This window comes from Silene latifolia, chromosome 7, assembly GCF_048544455.1.
Source record: "Silene latifolia isolate original U9 population chromosome 7, ASM4854445v1, whole genome shotgun sequence".
NCBI lineage: Eukaryota > Viridiplantae > Streptophyta > Magnoliopsida > Caryophyllales > Caryophyllaceae > Silene > Silene latifolia.
The window spans coordinates 26093579-26110582 of record NC_133532.1 but is presented as its reverse complement, the minus strand read 5'-3'; the positions used below and the strand labels follow the sequence as shown (position 1 = coordinate 26110582).

General features: G+C 38.3%; 1 non-coding gene across 1 annotated transcript; it reads left to right on the top strand.

Moving 5' to 3' along the window:
- Nucleotides 1-5793: 5793 nt before the first annotated feature.
- Nucleotides 5794-5900, top strand: LOC141593427 (small nucleolar RNA R71). The gene has a single exon (XR_012521510.1). It is a non-coding gene; the product is annotated as a small nucleolar RNA R71 (small nucleolar RNA).
- The last annotated feature ends 11104 nt before the right edge of the window (nt 5901-17004 follow it).

The window sequence follows — 17004 nt, the reverse complement described above, 5'->3', positions numbered from 1 at the left end:
TAAACGGTAGCCAAGGAGTTATCACACCACAAGGTACTCTTGACTAGGCCTTAATCCATGGGTCAAAGGATACTAGCATGACACATCCTAGGGTGTTTTACAAGCATTCTAACAAGCAAAGTCTTAAGAAGAAAAAGCATCTACTAGGGCCTATATACACTTGTCAAGTTTCCCAAGTAGACGGTTTCGCAAAATTTTTCTAACATGCAAACTACATGCCATGATGCAACTAACATATAAACATCCTAATGCAAATGCTTCTACCAACTAATATGATATATATTCTAAATGCAAGTCCTAAGTTCACATTGTTATACCGCATCAATCAAAATAGAGCCACATAGTCATTAACATAAAGAGGAAAAAGGAGATTGGAAAGATCATACCATGCGGTCTTCATGATCCTCATGTCTCGGATGTGGCGTGGTCAATCAATGTGAACAAGGATAAAACAAACACAATATATACAACAATATATACATGGCTACACTACAAAGGAAACGAACTTGTTTTTGGTTTTTCAAATTTTCAAATTTTTATGGTTTTTCGAAATTTTTGATTTTTTGGGTTTTTTGAATAAAAGTTAAGTTAGAATTCCCCATCCCCACACTAATATGGGCATTGTCCTCAATGGCCAAAATGATGGGAAATCATGCAAACATGATGCATGAATTCTATACTAAATGCAAGCTAAACTATACTACACTACATGATGCATGGTTTTTTTTGTTTATGACGGAGAGCGTAATTTAGATTACCTCCCGTTGCGTATGCATGTACTTCCCCAAACCGAGATAGACATTATTTCTAATGTCCTAAAGTTGGGTGTAGTTCATGCACACAAGATGCAATGCATGAAACTAAATTTGTCATTTTGGATTTTCAAAAGTGGGAACAATAAAATAAGAACACCTCAATGGGGTCGAGGTGTTAGTCCTCATGTTGCTAGGACTCTCCAACCATGATCAAGATAAAGTAAATAAAACAAAGAAAGAAGTAGACAAACCTCAAGAGGGTAGGAGCCTCCAAAGCTTGCTAGTATTCCACCATATCATCATTGTCATCATCTTCCTCAATAGAAGTGGACTCATCACCACTTCCCTCTTCACTTCCTTGCTCACTTCCTTCATTATCCTCTTCTTCATTAGCCTCTTCTTCTACATTTACCTCTTCTTCAATGTCCTCATTAACAACCTCATCACCGACAACCTCATCGTCACCCGGTATCTCACCCCTAGATGCACTTGGAAAGAAGACTTCCCTATCCGCCCAACTAGGCAAAGGACATGAAGGATCAAGTAGTCCTTGCCTAGCTAAATGAAGGAGGGGTGGATATTGGGATAAGTATGCATCTTCCTGATCCTTATAAGCTTGTTTGTGCATCTCTTGCATAAGTAGAGTCATGTAGGCATTGCCCACTTCAACACCTTCGGGCTTGAACTCTTGATACTTGAATGGATAGGGTGGTGTGACAATGGAGGAGGAGGGCATTTCAATTTCGCCCCTTTGTTGACGGATGATGTATTCGGCTTCCTTTGAGAGGGGAAGAAGGTAGTTTGTTCTATGAACACTCAAACGGCATATCTTGGAAGGCAAAGTAAAAGATCTAGCATCATTGGTGAGCCACCCATATTTGGTGTCAAGAGGATTATGGGTAACCCACTTGTACTTGTTAATCATTGCATCCATGTCAATGAGATGACCCCCTTTTTTCACCACATACTTGCTATCCTTGTTGAAATTTGGATCAAAGTACTTAGCCAAAAGAGTAACTAGACCTCCATTTACATTAAAAGCGGTGCCTTGCTTTCCACAATCAACATTTAGCCATCTTTCCACCAAAAGCCTTAGAGAATTGTAAGGCTTGGTGAATTCCTTTCCAATATTTAAGGCCGACTCAAGTAGAACACAATCGAGTTTGGTAAAGTGGTTAGTGTCTTTTCTTGCAATGATAGTATTCCCGATGACCTTGTGCCACACTCTAATGCCCGGATGGTGGACTAATAGAGCGCGACTAGCATGAAAGTTCTCAAATTTCCTCCCGGAAATCGCCTCCCAAAGAGGAGCGGGGTCATACTTTTCGGGCTTCTTGTAATAACGAGGTGTATCACTAAGACCTAATGCTTTACCCAAATCATCAAAGGTGATGCGCCTACTCACATTGGCAAGGCGGAACTCGATGTTTTCTCTAATCTCTACCTTAGTTACTTTCAATGAACTCAAGAATTCCAAGGTAAGGGAGGGGTATGTCAATTCTCTTGTAGCAAACAATTTTCCCAACCCCATGGCTTCAAATAAGGCTTTTGTTTGTTGAAGGACACCCAATTTGTTCAAGGCATCTTCACATATGAATTTGGTGGGTAGAAAGGATTTCCTAGCATACTTGGCAAATGTATCCCTATGGGAGTTAGAAATGAAAATTACCTCCGGATAGTTTGATAATTGAGCAATTTTCGGAGTGGTTGATGTTGTTGCTTCCAAGGGGGGATTTTGTTGTTGTTGAACTTCCAAGTTCGCACTAGCAACCACCATAGCCAAAGAGGCTTTCTTTGCTTGAAGGCATTGTTGCCTTGTTGAGAGTGCCTTTGCCTTAGGTGCCTTTGTTGATCCTTTTGTTCTTGCCATTGATGAAAATACCAAGAAAATAGTGAAAAACTTCAATTCCCAAGTATACCCAAATCGATTTTAAGATGAAAGGCTTTGCCTTTGTAATTCAAAAATCGACTCAAAGGTTGAAGATTTTGGTGCTTGGTTTTATTTTTGTTGGAAGAGGAGTGATTAATTGTTATTAAAAGGAAGTTTGGATTTGATTTTGTTGAATTTGGTTGAGGAAATATTGTTTTGGTGATGGAGAGGATGAGGGTTTTGAGGTTTTTGGGGTTTATGGTAGTGTTTTGAATGAATGAATGAAGAAATGAATGTGGGAGGGGTATTTAAAACACCCGAAAATTTTGAAATCGCGGAAGACGGCGTCTTTCCTTCGGGACGCCTTCGGATTCTGCCTAATCTGGTTCGGGATTTCTCGCCTAAAGACGGCGTCTTTTCAAAGAAAGACACTCGGATTCTTTGATTACGACGAGCGGATTTTGTTTGAAGACGACGGCGGATTCTCGACGACAAAGAAGCTTTCTTATTTTACACAGCAAAAGATGGGCGTCTTTTTGCAAAGACGAGCGGATTACTGAAGACGAGCGTCTTCTCTGCCAGGACGCTCGGATTTTTCGACAGTCCCAAAAATTCAATTTTTCAGTTCAACAGGACGGGCGGATTCTGCCAAAGACGCTCGGATTCCCTGAAGACGAGCGGATTCTCTTGAAGACGCTCGGGTTCTCCTTGGTATACCCGGATTCAGTTCCATCTGTGCACTTGCATATCCCGTGTCATTTTTCATTCTTCAAATCCCGTGTTCCTCATTGTAGGGGCACTACTAAGGCATGAATAGCCTAGGCAATTGCTATGCCCACACTAAGCTAAAGCACTACACATCAATAAAATCATTAGTCCCTCCCTCACTTCTCTCAAAAATGATAATTATCTTGATCAAAGCATAAAAATCCAAAAATAACAAAAATGCAATGTAAGAATTAAAATGCGAGTTAGGGAGTTAGAAATATTTACAAATGGTGGTTTAGGGAGGACTCCACCAAACTCTCATCCTTAGTGAGATGTCATGGGGGCATGTCCAAGATGTTGTTGATGTTGCTCAACACCTTGAAAAAGTAGTCAAAAGCTTGTTCATTGTTATGATAAAGATCTTCAATAGATCTTTGCCCTTGTTGTCCTTCATATTGGTCTTGATCGATAGCATTACCAATGTAGGGATTGAAAATCCCTTCAAATTCATCGTCCCAAAGACCACAAACTTCATCTACTTGGTCACTAAAGATCTCTTGAGTTGATAGAGACAACTCTCCTACTTTCTTGTCTTGGCCCATGAGGCCATCTTCTTCATTGCTTGACTTTGGTGAGCTTTTCAAGCTCTCTTTGTTACAATTCACTTGTTCTTTGAATGGAGCATCATCAATTTTCTTCTTCCATTGGAATTCCGACTTCTTCCTATCATCCTTCCGGCTATGATGATCAACCATAAAACATGGTTCATGCAAACGGGGAGCTCTCATGGTCTTGTCAAGATTTAAAGTTATGCTCTCATCTCCCACTTCTAGCGTGAGCTCTCCATGCTTTACATCAATCACCGCACCCGCGGTGTGTAAGAAAGGTCTTCCTAGAATGATTGGAATGTTGGAGTCTTCTTCCATGTCAACAATGACAAAATCCACCGGGATGAAAACTTTCCCAACTCTTACGGGAATATCTTCCCATATCCCTAATGGTGTCTTCGTCGATCTATCGGCCATTTGGAGTGTGATATTGGTGCATTTAAGCTCTCCCACCCCTAACCTTTTACTCACCGAGTACGGCATAACACTCACACTAGCCCCTAGATCACATAAGGCTTTGTTGATCGTGGTGTCGCCAATGGTACACGGTATTGAGATGCTTCCCGGATCTTTAAGTTTTGGAGGTGAACTCCCTTGAAGTATTGCACTACTCACCTTAGTGAAGGCGATAGTCTGAAGCTTCCGGATCGACTTCTCCTTTGTAAGGATGTCTTTCATGTACTTTGCATAGGCCGGCACGTGATTGATTAATTCCGTGAAAGGAATCGAGACTTCCAAATTCTTCACAATTTCCATAAATTTTCCAAGTTGGTCATCAAATTTGGGCTTGGCTTGACGACTCGGAAAAGGAAGTCTAATCACAATGGGCTCCTTCTCCTTGACCTTGTCTTCATTTTTCTTTGAAACTTCTTCTTTTGATTGTTCTCCATCCTTGGAGTTTTGCACAATTTCTTCTTTATCACTAGCTTCCACAACTTCATCCTCAACTTCCTTCTTCGGTGCTTCATACCTTGTACCACTTCTCAAGGGAATGGCACTAACCGTTTCATGTCTTGGCGGATTACTTTGAGGTGGTAATTGCCCCTTTTGTCTTTGTGAGCTTGAAGATGCTAGTTGAGTCAATTGGGTTTCCAACATTTTGGTGTGAGCTAGGATGTTGTTGATGGTGATTTCCTTTGCTTGACTATCTTTTTGCATTTGAGTGAAAAACTCTTGTTGATTCTTTTGCATTTGGAGGACCTCTTTTTGAACATCAAAACCTTGGTCATTTTGTTGATTGTATGGAGTTTGATTTTGGTAACCTTGGTTTTGGTTGTAAAACGGTCTTTGATTTTGGTTTCTCATGGGAGGTGGGGTGTATGTTGGTTGAGGGTTTTGAACATTTTGGCTTTTGTATGAGAGATTTGGGTGGAATTTGGTGTTCTCATTTTAATAGTTGGAGTAAGGGGTACCACTCTTGTATGCTTGAAAAGCATTCACTTGTTCATTTGTTCCCCTACATTCACATTGGTCATGTCCCAAAGTTCCACAATTCTCACATATCCCACTTGGGATTGATGAAGATGCCGTCATGGCATTAACATGATGCTTTGGTGATTTTGAGGCTTCTTCAAGTTTAGCCATAGCTTTTTTAAACTTCAAATTGATGGTATCAATGTGAGCACTAAGTTTAGCACCCAATTGAGAAACGGAGTCCACTTCATGCTTTCCTCATCTAGTAGCCTTGCGAGGTCTACTATATTGTGAGTTATGGACCGCCATTTCCTCAATCTTGTTCCAATTTTGATTGTCATCAACTTCGGTGAACATTCCATTTGATCCCATGTTGAGAATATTTCTTGAATCTTAATAAAGACCGTTCCAAAATTGTTGTACCAAGAACCACTCGCTAAGTCCATGATGAGGACATGAGCGACAAATTCCCTTGAATCGCTCCTAAGCTTCATACAAGGATTCTTCATCCCTTTGCTTAAAGCCCGTAATTTGAGCTCTTAGCATGTTAGTCTTTTCCGGTGGATAGAACTTTTTGTAGAAAGCTAGAGCCAATTTCTTCCAAGAATCAATTCCGAGAGTAGCCTTATCAAGACCTTTCAACCATTGTTTGGCGGTGCCAATTAGAGAAAAAGGAAATAAGACCCATCGAATTTGGTCTTGAGTTACACCGGTTTGAGAAATCGCATCACAATAGTCACAAAAAGTCTCCATATGAGAATGAGGGTCTTCACTAGGCATCCCCCCAAATTGGCTTCTTTCGACTAATTGGATAAACGCGGATTTGGCAATGAAATTTCCGGTTAGATGTTGTGGTGTGGGAGTACCATTGGGTAGGTTCTCCTCGGTTGGTACGGAATGTGATGAAAACTTAGGCATTGTGGGTTGATTTTGTGTTGGATTTTGTGTTGGGTTCTCATCACCTTCTCTTGCAAAAGGGTTGATGAACTCAATAGTATTTGGTTGAATAACCTCACCAATACCTCTCAAAGTTCTCCTACCAAGTCTTCTATTGGTTGTCAAAGTCCTTTCAATTTCGTGATCAAAGGGCAACAAGTTACCTTGTGATCTTCTAGACATGCAAAATATCAAACAACTCGAAAATAATTAGAACAAACCTTGAGGAGTTTTACTTCCCCAAGGCAAAGAAAGACACAACTAATAACAATATAAGAAAATCTAAATCAAGTTAACACCGTCCCCGGCAACGGCACCATTTTTTGGTCGTGATCCCCGATGGGGTTTAGTTTTCAGTACTTGTCGTTAGGAGCACCTAGACCAAACCACAATTTATAACTTCACAAACAACTCTACAATTAGTAAAGAGGTAAGTAAAGGTCGGATCCCAAGGGACGGGAATTGAGATGAGATTTTCTATTGCAACTAGTGGTGTCTAACGGTGTCACAATTTGGGGTTTGAAGTAGAAGATCACTACACTAAGTGGCAATGAAAGTAAACAAGCAAGATGAATTGAAAGGGATGTAAACAATTGATAAAAAGCAATAGGGTGTCATGGGGTCATAGGGGATTCATGGGAATTGATCATACAAACATATTCTCAAATTATAAGCAAGCAATTATTGTTGTGATGGATCGAGTTGGTTTATATCTTACAATCCTAGGAAAGTTTGGGTCTCGGAGCCGAATCGATTAGATTGTACAACACCTACAAGTCGACTTAATCTTCCCTACTCAACTACATGCATGGTCTAATGAGACTCGAGTTGGTTTATGTCTTACAAGTCTCATTGAAAAGATAGGTGATGGGTAAAAACTGCAAGGATTCATAGGCTCGCATTTCATCAAACATAACATGTGCATGAGTTGAGATCACAACAAGCAAGAAAATAAACTATGAAAACATATGAATTTAAGCATGAATCATCCTCATGTTGGTTTCCCCTAATTACCCATTAACCCTAGCTAAGGAAACTACTCACTCATTATCATGTTTAACATGCTAGCAAGGTTGTCAATCATACCAACAAAGTAAAACATGATGAATAAATGAAGATAATTAACAATAATTAAAAAGGGATTAAGAGAATTATACCTACTAATGATTCCAATAATAAAGCAAAGAATAAAAGAAGTACTTGATGCTTGATTGGAAGGTTGTCAATCTCCCAATAATAACCCAAATAATCTTCAATTACCCAAAATAAAGGATGAACAAGAGAGAGATTAAGGAAATAAAACTTGTATTAAAACTTGATTAAATGTTGATTACAAGATTAAAGAGAGATTTGATTGATATTAACTACACTAAAGATTGCTAAGAAGAACATGCTCTTCTAATTAGACTAATGGGGTATTTATAGTGGGGATTAGTTACATAAATTAGGGTTTACTAAGGGCTTAAATGACGATTAAGTCCTTGAGGAATCGCCGGTCTCTAGGGAGACTCCGGTCTCTTTTTCGCCGGTCTTAGAAAAAGATGCGCATCCTTCCTTGAAGTTGTAGAAGACGAAATGACTGTCTGGGAATCCAGGCGTCTTAAGCACGGATGGGCGGATTTGGGTGCTTCTGGATGGGCGTCCAGAGGGGGAAGACGGGCGTCTTCTGGAGGTTTTGCCCGGGCGTCTTGTGGAGGAAGACGCTCGGATTGTGGGTGATGGACGGGCGTCTTCAGGGCAATCCGCACGGATTGTCAAACAGTTTCGTTCCTTCTTCTTTTCTTCCTTTTTCTTCATAAAATCCTTGAGGATTTCCTCGGGGATGCAAGGATCTTTTCTCATCATTGCCCATCTACTATAGTATGTACAAAGGCCTTCTAATCTTGTCTCTCCTTGATGCTTGGTCATTGAATTCAATCAATTTAGCTTCATTTTGCCATGAAAATGCAAGGTTTGCACTCCTTTCCTACCAAGGACACAAAACCTCAAAGAATATGCAAAACAAAGAACTAAAGACAATAAATGACCCAAATATGCACTAAAAAGCATGGGAACAAGGCTAATTCGAGGACTAAATATGCTCTAATTATGGTCACATCACTAACAGATGTGCGATATCCCCACAAAGCAATGAGTATCTTGCTTGGCCAATCTCGATAGTTGTCAATCATTTTCTTGAGAATTGTGACAACGTTCTTGTTTGCTGCCTCTACCGCGCCATTAGTCTGTGGTCTATATGGCGAAGAGTGGTGATGCCTAATTTTGTACTTGGCTAGCAATTGCTCAGTCTCAGCTTGGAAATGTGATCCATTATCAGTAATGATCTCATGTGGGCAACCGTATCGACAGATGATGTTGTTTTGTATGAATTTTGCAACATTTTTAGCCGTGAGACTAGTGTAGGAAGCCGTTTCTACCCATTTGGTGAAATAGTCGATTGCCACTAGGATGAAATACTGACCTCCTGTTCCGGCTGGGGTTATCTTCCCGATTATATCAATTCCCCAGGCAGAAAATGGCCAAGGAGATGTCATTGTATAAAGCAATGAAGGAGGGACATGTTGTACATTCCCGAAGATTTGGCAGTTGTGGCAATGTCTTACATATTTGATGCAATCGGATTCCATTGTGGTCCAATAATACCCCAAACGTGTGATTTTTTTTACCATCATGGGCCCACTCATGTGAGGACCGCATTCTCCGACATGGACTTCTTCCATCACTTTCCGTGCCTGTGAATGATCAAGGCAACGTAGGACTACACCAAGAGGTGTTATTTTGTATAACTCTCCCTGCATGAGAACGTATTGGGAAGCTAGTAGGCGTATAGCACGTTGTCGCCTTTTGTCCATATCTGGTGGATAGGTACCGTTGAGCTTGAAATTTAGGATTGCTTGGAACCAAGGTTCCTGTGTGATTTCCTCTTCGTCGTTGATTTGATAAACATAAGCCGGCTCTGACCGTCGTTCGATACATAAAGGCATTTCCACCATGTCATTTGGCATATTAATCAAAGATGCAAGTTTTGCATTATAAGGTTCGCAATATGCCCTTCTCTATCCTTGGATGTCTTTGTTGGGAAATGTGTCCTCAACAATAGTGCGATCACATGATTTAAATATCATTATTAAATCTCATTTTAAAGAATACAATTGGGAAGTATTTATACTGTCAACTGGTCAACATATATCGGTAATGATTGGCTGACTAGAGTTTGACATTACTGTCGTGTGACGGTGGTGATCAGTTGACCCTCTAGGTCATACCTATAGGGCAACACTCTTAATTGATAATTTAATTAATCGTATAATGTTACGAGTTAATTAAATTACTTGAAAAAAATTGACGGACGATTTTGGATGTAATATTTACGTATCTCATTAAAATGAGATACGGTTTGGGTAATCAAATTGTATCATTACTCAGATGAAATTATTGTTTAAGGAAACAATTAAATTTGAATAAATTATTATAAATGCGATTTATAAATTGGTAAAATATTTTGGTACAAGTAATTATGAATTACTAAGTCGATTTTTGTATGTGACGTATTTTTAATAATACGTTGATTTTAATATGTTAAAAATACATAACAATTTTATGTTACATTTGACATGTGACATATTGACAATTGACAAAAATAATATGGAATCCATGTTATCCTTTTGTGCCGAAATAAGGAGGAAAATTAGACTAAATATTGTTTGATTATGTTAATGGAAAACATAATTATGAAAACCTATTGCTAGCCATGCACACCTACATATTCTTGTGAAGGTAACCATGGGCATGCATTGGCTCTCCTTTTTTCCTCCACTCCCACCGGTTTTGGGGAAGACAAAACCCTAGTGATTTTTCTTCTTATTTTGCCTATTATTCACTTAGACAAAATTAAGTGATTATTATTCATTCATCTCAAAAACTAAGAGTTTTTAGAAAGAGAAAATCCTCCATAATCCCTCTTCTCCTACCCGGTTTTAGGAGCCAAGAACCAAACATTTTTGGTTCAATTTTTTTCACAAGATTAACATTATACTAGTTCATATAATATTGATCTTATTAAGAGTTAGCTTTGGGTATTATTCCTAAGGAGAGATCCTACACTTGGATCTTGTTTCTTCCATTAGAGGAAAGCTCAAGAACAAAAGAAAAGGAGATTTCTTTTGTGCCCATAAAACCGAAATACCCAATATAAGGACATGATTTCTCTTCTATTTTATCATTGTTTGCATGCATAAAATCCGTATTTAATTTTATGACAAATTAATTTAAACATATATGAGTATGTTAGTATGTATATGAATCTACATTTCCTTCAATCGGTATCAAGAGCCACGGTTGTTTGCATGCAAATTGGTTAAAAGTTTTTCCGAGTTTTAAGAATAAAAAATAAAACTTGTAAAATTTTTGTTATTATGATATATCACGAAATTAATCCATGCATGTTAATATTTCTGGTCCTAAAATGTTTTAGGATATTTTGGTTAATTTTACGGATTTTTATTGTTCATAATTTACAATAATGGCATTTAAATGTGATTTTATGAGTAAAAATGTCATTTTTGGTCTAAAATTAGCTATACTTCGAATTTTCCATTGATTTTTGGATATGTTGTCACATATATTATTTTGAGATAACCTGTAAACTTTCATAATTTTTGGACATGTTATGCTCGAAAAAATGGATTTTTTATTATTAAATTCGGATTTAAGTGAAAAATAGGTTAATATGAGTTAAATTTCGAATCTGGTCATAGAAAATTAATATGTTGTCACATGCAATGTTACAAGATGTGTGTAAAATAATTGGCTATAAAGAAGTCTTTTTGCATGATTTATGGATTTTTGAAGAAAAATAGCATAAATAGTGACATTATTAGTGAAAAATTAATAAAACATAATCTATGACTAAGGAAAAACGTCTAATGTTTCATTTTATTATCTTTTTCAGATCTAAAATTGAAAAGTTAATGAAAATAATTTTTCCATGTTTTTATGATTATTTTATTAAAAATCGATAAACCGCAACATTGTTTTTCCGGAAAAAATTTCGAAATTTTTAACCTAAGATTTTGAACATTATAAGTGTCATGGTATTTTTCCAGAATGTTCATGAGTTTAAATTTCAAATTTCAAATTTATTTGAAATTTTGTGATTTATTTGAAGTTTATAGCTTATTTTTGTAATTTTTTGTCCATTTATGAACAATTTTATAAAATATGGGTTAATTATGGTCAAATTATTAGTGAAGACTAAATTTTGAGTCCTAAGAGGTTAGGGTAATTAACTTATGCATAAATATGTGTTTATGTATTTTTGTGATTATAAAAATGTTGAAATCACGCAAATCCGTAAAAACCGAGTAATATACGATATTGTCTAATTAAAGGCGATTTAGCATAAAATTGAGCATGTTCATACATATTATAATGCTGCATTTTTCCTTTATGATTTTCATAATTTTGATTTATGTAATTTTGAATTATGTAATTTTACTTAGTATGGCCTTAGATTTTAATTGGTATTTCCCGAAATGTATGGGAATATCGATTCGGTTGTAATTTTATTGTGATCTCGTATCACTGTTATGTAATTTAATAGATTTATTTTATTTTAGTTACAAATGTATAATAGGAAATTATGTAATTTATTATGTAATTTTATTCATTCCGGAGTTCCCAAAGACGGATTTCTTCAAGAATGGCGATACATAAAGACGGTGTTACCTCGAGATGCGTGCCACAACCGAAGTTCTAGGGACCAATGGAGTTGGTTTCCGAATATGTAATAGTTAAATAGTTTTTCTATTTTAGGAAAGGCCATACTAGGATTTATTTATTTTATGCTTGCATTTTATTTTATGTCACATGCATCGCTAAATCGCCATAACTAAAACATGCATCCTTATTTTATCGAGTTTATCGACCGTGTCAATTCGAATTATCGTAGTTCACCGCTTTAGTTCACTTAAAACGTGATAGATAATAAATTGACATGACCTCTCGCTAAAACAAACAATTGAGACATAGCCTTACCAAATAGTAGAAACCATGAAAACCTATTTCGCGAGGGAGTGCACTCGGCCCTACGGGGTACAAACCTTGTTACGTAGGGAAGTGGGTGATGAGTGTTAATCCACCGAGTTCATGTTAATGAGGGTTTCATCGGCCATACCGTGCCCAAGTTGATGTGGACTTGGATCATGGACACATTTATTCGAAATTTGGATTGAGCTCAACGGAAGTATTCGCGACCGTAGTTGCATGTGTTCCGGGCTATAGATAAATATTAGAGTAATTTTATCGACCAAGAGTTCTAAAAATAGAATCGATTAAAACGTTAATCCACCGAGTTATATTGATAAGGGTTTCATCGGCCATACCGTGCCTAAGTCGATATGAGTTTGGGTCTTGGAATCATTTATTATAGTTGGGTAGAGGTCACTATATAAATGTTCATATCTTGTTAATTTGCAAGTATGATTTAAAAAGACAAATGTTAATATTTCCTTTTCCTCCATATTTGTAGTTCTTTACAATGAATCCAACAAATGCTACCGCACCGATAACTATTGAGTCATATCACAATGTTCTTGACGACATATGCTCCAACAATGATTTCGATACTACTAGAGAACTTCATTTCGGGATAGGTGCGGATGGAAACCTTAACTTCATCACCTCTTCTAAACCACCCACTACTACTAGACCTCGTGTGAGTCCGTCTCAGGAAGACTACCTCATACAATCTATAGGGTCTTTGTCTCTGGAAGATAAAGATGCCAAAGCTAGTGGGAGCTCTAGCAATCAAGTTCTTGCTTCAAAGGGCAAGAGGTTCAAGAAGAAAGGAAAGAAAATCAAAAACTTCAAGCAAGTTAATGATGAGTGCCATTATTGCTATGGCATGGGACATTGGCTTAGGAATTATCCCGTGTATTTGCGAAATATAAGGGAAGGACTCATTACTCCAAAAGGTACAATTCCTAAAGAAATTTATGTTATTGATATAAATTATACTTCCACTACGACATGGGTACTAGATACCGGTTGTAATTCTCACCTTTGTAATCATTTACAGGGTTTAAGAGATGTGGAGAGGCTTAGCAAGGGAGATGTGGATCTACGCCTTGGAAATGGAGCTCGGGTTGCGGCCGAATCCAAGGGAACTTATGTTTTAGCTTTGCCAAATGGATTTGAGTTGTATTTGCATAATTGTTTTTATGTGCCTACACTCTCTAAAAACATTATTTCAATCGCCATGCTAGACATGGACGGTTTTTGTTTTGTCATTAAGAACAATCGTTGTACTATTTCTAGGAACGACTTGGTTATAGGCCAAGCTTCCTCTATCAATGGCATTTACATTTTAGAGACCTCAAATCCGACTAATGATATTTATAACATTCAATCAAAGAAACTCAAAACAAGTGACCCAAGTGAAGCGTTCATTTGGCATTGTCGATTAGGTCACATAAACGAGAATCGCATCAAAAGATTAATTTCAACTAATGTGATTACACCATTTGATTATCAATCATTTGGTAGATGCGAATATTGCCTACTTGGCAAAATGACTCGTAATCCTTTTAGTGGTAAAGGGACACGAGCTAGTGAGCTATTGGGACTCATACACACCGATGTATGTGGACCAATAAACATCACCGCTCGTGGTAATTATGACTACTTTATAACCTTCACCGATGATTTGAGTAGACATGGGTATGTCTATTTAATGAAACATAAGAGTGAAGCGTTTGAGAAATTCAAGGAATTTCAAAACAAAGTAGAGAACCAATTGAACAAAAAGGTAAAAGCACTACGTTCCGATCGTGGTGGTGAATACCTTAGTCTTGAATTTGATTCACACTTGAAAGGTTGTGGTATTATATCACAACTTTCTCCACCCGGAACACCACAACTCAATGGTGTTGCCGAAAGGAGGAATCGAACCCTACTTGATATGGTTCGATCTATGATGAGTCAAACCGAGTTACCGAACTCGTTTTGGGGATTTGCGATTCAAACCGCAATTAGATCTTTGAACAATAGTCCCACTAAATCCACCGAAAAGACTCCATATGAGATGTGGACGGGAAAGGTTCCCAATATATCCTATATGAGGATTTGGGGATGTGATGCTTACGTCAAGACTAAACCCGACAATAAGCTTGCTCCAAGATCCGAAAAATGCACCTTTGTAGGTTACCCCTCGCATTGCCGAGGATACTACTTCTACAAACCTCAAGAAAACAAAGTGTTTGTGTCTAGCGAGGCTGTCTTCTTAGAAAGTCAATTCATTTCTAAGAGACAGAGTGGGAGAAATTTTGAACTTGATGAAGTTCAAGAGCCACAAACCAAAGAAGAGACGCAAGAAGATGTTCCTTCGTCGTCTAACGCGGTTGTACCTCCTCCACTAAGAAGGACGGGCCGAGTAATTCGCCATCCCGATCGATACGTGGGACTTATCGAGGAAGATGGAACACTCGATGTGTTGCTTATGGAAAGTGACGAGCCCGCCACCTACAAGGCCGCAATCTCTAGTCCAAATTCCTCCTTATGGCTTGAAGCCATGAAGTCCGAAATGGATTCTATGCATGAAAACCAAGTTTGGGACTTGGTAGATTTGCCTAAAGGGGCAAGACCCCTTCAATGCAAATGGATATTCAAAATTAAGAATGGCATAGAAGGACATGACGATGTCTACAAAGCTAGGCTAGTGGCAAAAGGATTTACCCAAGTCCAAGGTCTCCATTATGATGAGACCTTCGCCCCCGTAGCCATGCTAAGATCCATACGGATTTTGTTAGCGATCGCCGCATTTCATGATTATGAAATATGGCAAATGGATGTCAAAACCGCTTTTCTAAATGGGCATTTAGAAGAGGAGGTGTACATGATACAACCCGAAGGTTTTGTTGATTCTAAAAATCCTAACAAAGTGTGCAAGCTTAAGAGATCCATTTATGGTCTTAAGCAAGCATGTAGAAGTTGGAATCATCGATTCAATCATGTTATAAAGGAAAATGGTTTCACCCGAAGTGTTGAGGAACCATGTTTATACATGAAATTCAGTGGGAGCAATGTTGTGTTCCTAATCTTGTATGTCGATGACATACTACTCATTGGAAATGATATTCCAATATTGTCTTCTGTTAAGAAGTGGGTAGGTAACCACTTCCAAATGAAGGATTTAGGAGAGGCACAACGCATATTAGGTATCCGGATCTATAGAGATAGATCCAAGAGGATATTGGCACTAAGTCAAGAGTCTTATGTTGATAAGATTCTTCGACGGTTCAGCATGGATAAATCCAAAAGGGGTTTGGTACCTATGGTAACCGGGACGATATTGAGCAAGACTCAATGTCCCTCCGAAACCCATGATGTTGAACGCATGAAGTTGATCCCTTATGCTTCCGCTGTTGGATCAATCATGTATGCCATGATATGCACACGTCCTGATGTCTCGTATGCCTTGAGCATGACGAGTAGATATCAAGGAAATCCAGGTGAGAGTCACCGGATTCTTTGTCAAGAACATCCTTAAGTACTTAAGAAGAACTAAGGACTCTATCCTTGTGTTTGGAGGAGACACCGAGTTGCGTGTTAATGGATACACGGACTCAAGTTTTCAAACAGATAGAGATGACATGAAATCACAAGTCGGTTTTGTTTTCATGCTCAATGGTGGTGCCGTAAGTGGAGAAGCTTCAAGGAAGTCAGAATCAGGATTCGACAACGGAGGTGAGTACATAGCAAAGATCGAAGGCGCCAAGGAAGCTATGTGGATCAGGCAATTCACGGAAGGTCTAAAAGTAGTACCTACCGCCAATGATCCCATCACTCTCTATTGTGATAATAGTGGGACGATCTTCCAAGCTAAGGAGCCGAAGTCTAGTAATAGATCTAGACATGTACTTAGAAAATATCATGTAATAAGAGATTTCATTGAAAGAAAGGAAATTGCGATTTGTAAGGTTGGGACGGATGACAACATAGCCGATCCGCTCACCAAGCCTTTATCGCAGGCTAAGCATGATGGACATGTTACGTCCATGGGACTTAAACGTGTACCAAGTTTTTGTTAGATTTTGAAATGAAATAAAAGTGTTGTTTTTGTTCATGTTCATAATCACATTTGTCTTTTATCTTTAATTTATACATTGTTACATCCAAACGGGTTGTAGAGACAATTGAACCCGTTAAAGTGAACACGGATTAACATAGTATTTGCCCATAGTCACTTGTATGAGGTGACGTCTCGAAGTGACTAGAGTGTGAGGCGATTGATGGCAAGTTCAAGTGCCATTGAGTCATATGAGATGACTAGTCGATCACATAGGCAGACTGTTAGGAACATTTTGTCGGGCCTTATGACCGCTTATAGAGTTCTGGCAAATTTATATAGCCTGGTCGTGGCGAGAGCTACTATAGTATTCAAATGAGTCGATTCTTTTGACTAAAGACTATTCGCCTAAGATGGCACAGTTTGATTAACTTTGATTTGTGTTACTACGACCTTCGTAAATGGGGTCAAATGGGCATATTTTGGGTTATGATGGTGTGGCTAGTCGAAGGGAATGAGTGCGATAGGAATTGTCCACCCCTAGTCGGGGTTATAACAATATCTCGGGGCCACTCGAGGAGTAATGAATCGAAATGCGTGGCCACGCTCGGAAAGTATCTATGATAGATAAGTCCGGTCAATCAGTTA